Source organism: Tursiops truncatus, chromosome 7 (genome assembly GCF_011762595.2).
Source record: "Tursiops truncatus isolate mTurTru1 chromosome 7, mTurTru1.mat.Y, whole genome shotgun sequence".
Lineage (NCBI taxonomy): Eukaryota > Metazoa > Chordata > Mammalia > Artiodactyla > Delphinidae > Tursiops > Tursiops truncatus.
Genome location: NC_047040.1, coordinates 83,221,945 through 83,232,123, shown reverse-complemented (window position 1 = coordinate 83,232,123; position 10,179 = coordinate 83,221,945). Strand labels below are relative to the sequence as shown.

General features: G+C 31.5%; 1 non-coding gene across 1 annotated transcript; it reads right to left on the bottom strand.

The window, feature by feature from the left end:
• Positions 1 to 9,773: 9,773 nt before the first annotated feature.
• On the bottom strand, positions 9,774 to 9,877 carry LOC117313134 (U6 spliceosomal RNA). Its single transcript, XR_004527592.1, has one exon. It is a non-coding gene; the product is annotated as a U6 spliceosomal RNA (small nuclear RNA).
• Between the last annotated feature and the right edge of the window lie 302 nt (positions 9,878 to 10,179).

The following is a 10,179-nucleotide window of genomic DNA, read 5'->3' as shown; positions in this document are numbered from 1 at the left end:
GAAAGTAAAAAAACTAGAATAAACCCTGTGGTAATAGATTGGAATTGGAGTTGTTGGTGGGAATACGCACTTACACATATACACGTGCACACATACATATATATGCCATATATATATATATATATGTATATATATATGCATATATATATATAGTTATATGTTGAAAATATAGATGTAAATCTAAGAGATATATACTGGATATAGATCAGTGATAGATATCAACATAGTATATGTGAAGTACATACAGAAACATTCTCTAGCTTCCTCCACTGAAGGATCTGAGAGCAGTGATACCCCAACAGCAACAAGGAATTAGAGAGAAACTGGACCTTGGCTTCTAAATATCACTCACTATTGACAAAATAAACACTTTTTGCACCATTGAAAAAAGCCCCTTGGAGAAAGGGCTGTTTCCAGTACTGGAGCAGGGAAAGTGTGAGATAAGCCAAGAAATCTTAGTCTGCCCAAAATAACAAACAAAAAGGAAGCACTCAGATAATGATGGGACACAGTAACTAGCTTGAAGAGCTCCCACTAGACAAGTGAAGGTAAGTGATAGTGGTTGATTAGAAGCCGTTGAATAAAATAGAAAATCATGAGTCCAAACACATATGAATAAAGGAACAAACAAATAAATAAGGAGCATATTACATACTTTGAAGTACTTTCTCCACAAAACTTTTTTTTTTAATTCCAAAGGTAAAAATGGTGAGGAGGATTTGCAAGATTTGTAAAGACTCCTCTGAATAATTGCGCAAAATCAATGGTGAAATGCATGATGTATGCTTACTTCAGGAATTCTGACAACACTACTTTGGTAAAGCCATAAAATGAACAGCGTAAGTAACTGAACAAAAAAAATGTGATCTACTCAATAGAATGTAGTGAGAAAACACAGCACTGATACTTTGATATTCCTTTCAGTGTTATATAATCATGAAAGCCAATCCAAATTGAAAAACATTCTGCAAAATAACTAGCCTGTAATCTTCAAAAGGTCATGAAGGTCAAGGGTTGATGAACTGTTTTAGGCTGAAGGAGGAGACTAAGGAAATATAATAACTATGTTTCTTGACGCTGACCTGGATCCTCTGAGAATTAAATGGCAATGATATATCAATGTTAAGTTCCTGATTTTGATGGTTGTATTGGTCATGTAGGAAACAAATACTAAAACATTTAGGGGTGAAGAGACACCAGGGCAGCAATGTACACTCAACTGGCACAGGAAACAACCAAAAAGTTATGTGTACCATACTTGCAACTTTTCTGTAAGTTTGTGATTAAATAATTAAATAAATAATTAAAAATTTTGTTAGGGAACTGAAGATCATCAAGCACTGATTATACTATACCAGTTTCCTAGCACTACTCAGTCTTGTATGTGCCACTGCAAATCCGCTTACCACACTGCACTGAAAAAATGTGTGTAAGTGATTGTTCTCCTGTGATCTACTCTATGTTATATATTTATGGCTCCACTGCTTAAAAGAGTTGATAGCTATGGTTTAGTAGATCATGTTTTGATCATAGTCGGATTATAAATAATCAGCCTTGGTTTGTATTCTTTTTTCCATAAAAGAGAAAAGTTTTGACATGTATTAAAGAACATAGAGAAATGGGAAGCAAGTCTCAGTGCAGAACACAAAACATATGCATTCCACCAATGCACAGAGTAACTGCACTGGTTTCTTAGAATTATTCAGAGAATTCTATCCAAATCTTGCAAGTTCTCTGTGACATTTTCTAGAAAATAGGTGGATAAATCATTTAAAATTATTTCTTAAAAAGGAGTCAAATGTAATAAACGAATCCCCCAAACTTGTAAACTATGCTGACAATTTTCTAAGAAGCTTGTTTTAGCTGCACCGTACTGATCAGGTAATGTTTCCACTCTATTCTTCTTTTTGCTAATTGGCAATCTCTAAGATTCCTAACTTTACTGTTTATGGTTCTTTCCCTTGTTAATCTTGTTCAAAACTCTGATGCAACTGGGGCTCAAATTGACTAGAACTCATATACACAGGAAAAAAATATTAATTTGCCTTTGGGACATGAAATAATCTTATGGTATAACTTTAATACAAAATTTTAATAGCTAGCTGCATTATGTATCCTTCTTCAAATAAAAATATAGTCAAATAAATATATATATATATATCATGTTTTATATAAATACTATATATGAAATGTCAAAACATGCTGAGGGTAGGATAACTTTCTCTGCTTCCTATTACATTTCTCACCTTGCAACGAGTTAAATAATATGGTTTGATAGGTTCAAGAATGGAACGTTTTCTGTCTTGTATGCCTGTTGCTTATTTTAAGTTAAACGTCTTTAATATCCTGATTTTCTCACTGCAACTGCAGTGGGTTGAGGAAAGATTTACAAGCTTAAAACTATATTCAAGTCTAATTTTGAGTTCAGTTTCAGTTGCCTCCAGCCCCACCCCTACCTCCTGCATTATCTCTTCACGTTTCCATGGACTATTTTATTCTAAGATACTGTGTAATATTAAATTACAATAATAGCAATCAAAGTCATGGGGAGCAAAGGATTTTCGATTGCAGCCCATGCTTGGCTTTCAATAGCCGGCAGAAAGAAAGCCTGAAAAGCTCAACGATTCAGAGAACTTGCCAGCAGACCCCATTGTCCTTTCAGTTTCTAATGACACTGAAGTACTTCCATGATTAAAATTTAAAGGCTTCCCAGTAACCAAGTAATTTGCCCAGAACTCCTTATCTAGCACTCACCAAGAAGACTATGATTTTAATATACTATTAATCAAGCTCCAGCCAAGTTTACCACTGATACTTTCAATTACAGAGAGACTAGCTTCATCGCTCTCAGTATGTATGGATGAGGGGAATTTTTTTTTTTCTGATTAGTCAGTTATTCAGCAATGAAATAAACAGCCAACTTGGTTTAGACACACATTACTAACACATTGGTTGTAGATTTGCCAACAACAAACCAAAACACTGTAAACTATTTTAAACTATTAATCATTTCTAAGAATGATTACAAGTCTGAATCCCTTGGTGTTCACTGTTAACAATGAGTTATTAGTATTTTAAAACCTACACTCATTAAGAAACATGCTGAAATATGCTTTACAATAGAAAACTCAACTAAGGAACTTATTTCAAGAAAATAATGATGGATATATGCAAATATTTCTGTTTCAGTGTTGTTCATAACACCAAATATTTAGAGCAACATAAATATTTAAATAGAAAATTGATTATATAAATTATGGATCATCCCCCCCAAAAACTGAATAATATAAAAATATGCTTAAAAAACTTTTTCTTAATAATATGAGAAATATTTTTATTATATTTAGTGGAAAAAAAGCTGGTTTATTTTGTTAAAATATATGCAAGTACCAAAAACACAAACAAAAAACCTATAAGTATAATCATTTACATATGACCAGTCCTTATCTTTTGATGATTATGAATCATGATTATTTCTTTAATTCTGCATTCTCAACATCAAATACACATTGCTTTGTAGCCAGATAAATGACATTAATTCATCTCATTTTGCAGTTAAGAATGCACCTACGTAGCCAAGGAAAAATGGAAATATGTTGTCCTATCTTTTTTTCCTTCAATGTTTGTATAGTATCATAATGACCATTACACTAAACCACATAATTCCTTACAAAAATAATATCTGGATAGCTATTGTATAATAGTTGATGTTTGTGACAATAATGTAGACTCTGTGTACATGTGGCTTAGTGAATGGTGAAGATGATCACCAAGTTACCTTGGTAAATTCAATAAAAAACAATCGTAAAATTTTTGATTTTTTTTTCATTCAATTTTTGATTTGCTACATGGGAGAATTATTTTTTAATAAAATTAAAGCCAAGGAATTTTACTATATGTCTTACATAAAATATAGGATAACTCTATACAGTAAGTAACTACATGGCAGTACTATTTGCGAGTGAAAATAAGATGAAATTAAAAATTGGCTGAACCTGCATAGATTGAGTTAGAAAATTTGATAATTATACATTATCTTATATTTTGTTATAATATAAATTAAATTTTGATTATTTATACTGACAATGATCCATACAATAATAAGAGAGAAAAATAAATGTTCTGAAAAGGGTTTTAGCCAAAGAAATGAGCAACATCTAATTCTGGAGTCATATGATCTTATTATTTTTATGCTAAGTTGGAAAAACAGTAGTGTAATTACAAAATCAGGATTTTATAGGGAGAAGTTATTCATTAGTATGTTACTGATAATAGTTTGTATTTGTATAAGATTTTACAAAGGGCTTTTAAACAAATCATTGCAAATAAATCGCAGAAAATAATCACTGAACTTTATATTAATAACCATTTTACAGATGAGAAAATTGTTCATCAGGGAGTATGTGAGAAAATGTTCAACTTTAATAATGAGAGGCAAGCAAATAAAAACACGCTACTTTTAATTTTAACCTACAATATTAAAGATTTATTTTGTTATTGTTTTGATGATAATATCTGATACTGTTAGAGATGTGGTAATCTAAGTTTTCTCATATATCTAAGGAAAAGCACAACCATTTTGGAAAGTAACGAAGCATAGTGTATCAAATTTCAATGTATTCATACCATTTAAGTAAATAACACCACTTCTGAAAATCAGGCCTAAAGAATTCAACTGAAATACAGGAAGGGTTGATGAGTAAAGATGTCCACTGCTTTATTATTTATAACTGAAAGAAAAGGATACAACTTAATATGTAGTAACATCAAAATGAGCAATTAAATTTTAAAACCATAAATTTATTAAAATTATATTAATAGTGATTTTTAATAGTGAGCCCATTCTTCATGTTATGTAAGATTTTACTACTTACAGCATGGTGATGCTTTTAAAAATATGTAGAACAAAGTTGGAATAAGATGAATAACTTAACTGTAGTTATTCTGCAAAAGTGATATTGCAGGTGATTTTTACAATACTTCTTTGTTGTAGTTTTTAGGTTTTCAACGGTGGCAAAATGTTTTTTTAAACAGGAAACATAAAATTGATTGTGTTTTAAAACTGTAAATTACCTAAATATTCACTGAATTTACTTTACATGGAGCTTGATTTGGCACTATTTACTCCAAAGCAATTTACTTACAAGATGACTGAGACCAACAAAGAGTTTAAGTAAGATTTTCTATAAATGATAATTTAAAATACTTCAAATATTTGATTTAATTTTTCCATAAATGTTAGGTTTATAGAAATCATATTTGGAAATTTTTAAATTTTACCATGGAGCGAAAAACTGAAAAACAATCATTTTGCAGTTTTAGACATTCATGATGCTTTTAATCTATATGACTACAATGATTTATTACCCAGGTGTGACCAGTAACTTGGATTTTAGAAATATTCTGCAGTAGAGGATTCATTAGTCCTATAGCAGGTAGACTCGCTTTTAAGATCTATTTAGGCTGCGACAGGCACCTAAATTTCAAAACTATAGTCTGAGGTTAATAATTTTCTTCCATAATTAAATAATAAGAAGGAAATAGAATGACACATTTTAAACAAATATAAATACACTTTTCATGTGAGCATATATACATGTATTTAAAACATGTAAATGCATAATTGTCAATATTCCTTAACACTAAGGAAACACCATGAAAGATTTCTTGGACTTTTCTAATGAATTCTATACAAAGTAAAGAAAGACTTATTTTGCTGTGAGCTTTTGTTTGACATTATAACAATGTACAAACACCTGTATATAATAGTAGATGAAAAATCCTTAGTTCTAGTGATTAAAAATGTCCAAAAAATAGATTGGAATTAAACTGAAAACATAAAATCACAGATAGTTTGGGCCACTTCCAAGGAAAAAAATTGCAAATTTTACATTTTTTATTTTTGTTCCTTTAAGATACTGGTAACTTTACCTGAACACCAAAAAATAGATCTCTGTCATTTCTCAGGTGATTTAATTATGTATCCTACACTTAAAGTCTCTTTTATCCAGATCTTCCTTTAAAATGTAATAACTAGCTATTTAACTATTTAAAAATATTCTCCATCTCTAACTTCTTAGAAAGTTAGAAGATTATCAGAAGCTACCAAAAGAGGCTACAAATGTGTTTTATATCTACCTTATATAACAAATAAATAATTACACAAATGTGAACACAAATATTAACTAAGTAGGAATGAGGACCTGTGACCTGAAAATCATGATAATTTAGTTCTATTTTTTCTATTTCATAATGAAAACTCCTTTCGTATTTTACATATGTACTTGATTAAGACATATTCAAGCTCTATATTTCACAAAAAATTTGAATCCCCCTATGAACTGAACCTTTACCAGTATGCAGATTTACTCTTCACGAAGGGGAATTCTCAAGTTTTAGAGTGCTAAGTAAATCTTACAATAGAATATTTAGGCAATTGTCTACAGTCTAAAATAACATTGAGCTTCACTCTGTATTACCTTCCCCAAAATGCACAGCATTAACCAATTCTTTTCTGTCAACTAGCAATTTTTGGCAGATCCCTTTTGCATGATTCATGAAGGACCAGTAAAAGGCTAATTGTTCAAATTAATTTGCGTAAATGACTAAGCAAGAGATAACAAAATTACATCTGCACTTGTTTGGCAAAGATTCAATAGCAGAGGCCCTGTACTGCCAGCTGCTTCCAGACAACACTCTTGCAGAAATTAAAAGCTACAAATATTAATTAATACACTTTTTTGGTACGTTAATTTGCACTGAAAGGTTCCGGAGTGCAAAACTGCTGAGAAGATGAACCATGATAATTAGAATTAATGGGATGGATGCATGTTTTTTGCAGCTGAAGTTTTAAAAACCCATGAATGGAACTGGGAACTTGAAACTGACATTCCCATAAATCTCTATGATAATGCAGCTATTAGTATTAGAAGGATTAAGTACTATGGCGCCAGAGTTATCCATCACATGACATGTTATATCCCATCTGTCATTGCAGTAGCTAAGACATGATAGCTGTCCTTGAGGAAGCTGTATGAAAAGCTTTGGGAATTCAAGGAATTGTAGTGTTGACTGTCAGACTACAAAATGAATAGCTCAAATCTCTGACTTCCAAACAAATAATAGCTGGCACTCTGTATTTGTCAGCTTAGTACTTTGCAAATACCCTAACCCTCATATCTATACTTAAGTTTAGTTAGGCAATCTGAATTATAGATAGGTCAGATGGGAAAAAAGAGTAGTAAAATATCACATATTTTATCTTTAATTCATGTATAACTTTAGGAGTGAGTTCCCTGTAGAATAGTTTTTACTGATTGCATTATTAATTATACATAGAACAAACTAGGAAAATCTTACTGTTGACATACTAGTAAATATGCTGAAATGATGCAAAGTACTAAGAAGGGAAAATTCAATGCTAAGTCAAACACTGGGTCTTCAGTTTTATCTATTGATTTAAAAATTTTATAGTTCAATAGCTGGCAATAAAAAATAGAATATCACTTTCAACATGGAACTTCACAAATAGTGCTAATGTATGCTACACAACTAGACATACAAATGGAGAAATTTACTTTTTTGCTTAAAAAATACAAAAATGGAATTTACATTGCTTACAGAATAAATGCAACACAAATTAAAGGACATAGCATCTCAAAGCTAGGAACTAATTGTTTTACAGTAGTCTACTTTGGCACTTTCTAGGAATGCTGTAACCATCTTGGAGTTCTGCATTTAATGAGAGGTTATGGGTAAATAAAAAGGAGTTTTAAGATTTAAATATATATAGTATTTAGAAAATAACATGCTTTAAACCAGGCTGACCTTCTGCACATGGGTGAAGGGAAAATTCTAGATCTAAGAAAATGTATCCTCATTGATATCCAGAATTATACTCTAACATGTTTATTCATTTTATTGTGTGGTTTTTAATGCATATTCCTTGGATAGCTTTCCCAGATATTGTCTTTCTCTAAAATTTTGTGGAAAATTGTATTATTTTTTTCTTCCTCAAGAAATGCCTGATTGCATTATTATACTATATTCTCAATGGCGTTAAGACCCAAGTTTAAACTCAAGGCTTTGATCTCTTTTATAGTGGATATAATATAAGCATTGCCAGAAAAGCAGTACTTGAAATTGCAAACAGTCATTTACTGTTCTTGGAAAGAGATTTCTATCCTTCCTTGATAACAGTGTACAAGGGGACACTGATGTAATTTCAGGCAGACAGAAAGAAATGTCCAGAAGTGGAGAACAAGGATGCAGAATCAGAAGCCTGAGAACCCTTGGGTAAAAACTGCCTAGCTTAGAGCTGTGCTCAGGTCTTGTGTTTCTTTTGAAGAATGATAAAGAACACAAGTAATTTACTCAGGGGATAAAAAGGTCATGCAGTAATGTAATAGTTTTAAGCATTTGGTAACTCACTGTCATAAAGAGACTATATATTTGACTTTATAGAGAATGTCTTAATGACAGGTTGATGAAGCCTGATGAAACAGCTCCAAGTATGGAATCAGAGAATGTTGTTCAGAGGATAAAGTAAAATTCAGTCGTTTGCCTGCTCCAAATCACAATAAAAACATTTCAAATATTTTTTTCCCCAACAGAGGAGTTTATAACTGTAAAGACAGTTTATTCAGATATATTAGATAATCTGTTTTGTAAATTATTTAAATGAGCAGCTAATAGGCAGAATAAAAGCTTTTTTTGTTAGAATGGAGAAGGCACATGCCAAGGTGTTTATCTACTTAACTGGTGTAATCTATGCAATAGATGCATAACTATTTTCTATAAAAATAATTTTTATAAGTCTTTTAGTAGTTAACTTCTTAAAATTGTTAAAATGTGTGCTGTTTTCTAATTTCAGAATCAAATGTATATTTTAAAAATACTTCATTAATTTATCATTTTTGTGTAAAGTTAAGATGCATCTCTACCTTTAATACTCATAGTTGATTTGAGCCCATTAACGTACTTGTCAGAGTAGTTCAAACATTTCATCAGAGGGCACACAACATTTTCTTCAGTCGGTAATGAGTCTCTACACATATATGTAACTCTAGAACTACATAGGCTCTACTATTTTGCAGATGCCAGCTTAGCACCGTGCCTGATACAGAATAAGCTGTTGTTTTATTAGGGTAGAATTATTGATGCTTGTCTAAACATGACATTGCCTGGAAAAATGTTCGTTATTTCTATTACTACCTAAAGTAAGTTAATATATCAGGAAACAGCACGTATCACATGCAACAATAACCCAATTTGAAGAGATGCCTAGGACACAGAAAAGTACACACAAATATACAAAGAAAGCAAGTACCATGTCGATAATTTATTTTCTTTGGGCAAAGTGACCAAAGTTGAGAGAAAATATCTCTACCGCAAAATAAACATAATTAAAAAAATTAAGGTCAGTATTTTTTAAATGATCAAATTCCTATCATCAGTATTCAATTTCTATTTTACTTTTAATGCCCCATGAAAAAACAATTCATAAGTAAAACCAAGGAGACTTTTCTCACAAAAATGTTAAGGGGGTAAAACAGTTTTCCTGAATCCATGTTTTCATATTACAATTTCATAAATAAAACAAAACACATATACACAGCTTTACCCCACTTGGAAGCTCAGAGGCACACAGGTAAAGGGCAAGAAGGTTCGACACTAAGCTACTTGGGTTCCTTCTTTTCCTTTGTTTTTTTCCTTTCCTGCTCATGAGCTGAGTCCTCTGCTTGCAGGCAGCAGGAGAATGCCTGTCATCTAAGAAAAATATTGAACACCCAGGAAGTTATGTGTCATCCTTGCACAAGGGGCCATGCTAATTTTCTCTATATCATTAGAAATTGGACATTTGTAACTGAGGGGTCAGGTTCTAAACATCTTTAAAACTGAGTCAATTTAACTACAGTAATTTAAAGAGAATATCTATGAAAGCTTCTAGTTCCTGTTTCCGGATCTGGATTCTTGGTTGTTCATCTACTTCTTGGATCTACAACCTAGCTGGAGTTGTTTTTTCGTGGTTTGTTTTTATTTATATTTTCATTTACTTGTAATTCTAAGAAACTTAACTAATACTTACAGTACTATATTCCCTGGGGTCAGCAACATAAAGGGACCACCCCTGCACCCCCGGGTTAAAACCTTGGCTTCAAAATAAGGCACATGATCTTT